Source organism: Sapajus apella, unplaced genomic scaffold, assembly GCF_009761245.1.
Source record: "Sapajus apella isolate SASKATOON/1434 unplaced genomic scaffold, GSC_monkey_1.0 scaffold18, whole genome shotgun sequence".
Classification (NCBI taxonomy): Eukaryota; Metazoa; Chordata; class Mammalia; order Primates; family Cebidae; genus Sapajus; species Sapajus apella.
In genome coordinates this window covers 29,248,855-29,249,115 of record NW_022436958.1, presented here as the reverse complement: position 1 = coordinate 29,249,115, position 261 = coordinate 29,248,855, and positions in this window count along the sequence as shown.

Sequence of the window (261 nt, the reverse complement as noted above, 5' to 3'; positions counted from 1 at the left end):
ATGGTTTATATTCCTCTTGGAACTCAAAAGACATGGTAAGTTTTGGTAAATATGTGGTTTATATTCCTGGTAAATATAAACCATGGTAAATATATGGTTTATATTCCTCTTGGAACTCAAAAGACATGGTAAGTTTTGGTAAATATGTGGTTTATATTCCTGGTAAATATAAACCATGGTAAATATATGGTTTATATTCCTCTTGGAACTCAAAAGACATGGTAAGTTTTGGTAAATATGTGGTTTATATTCCTGGTAAAT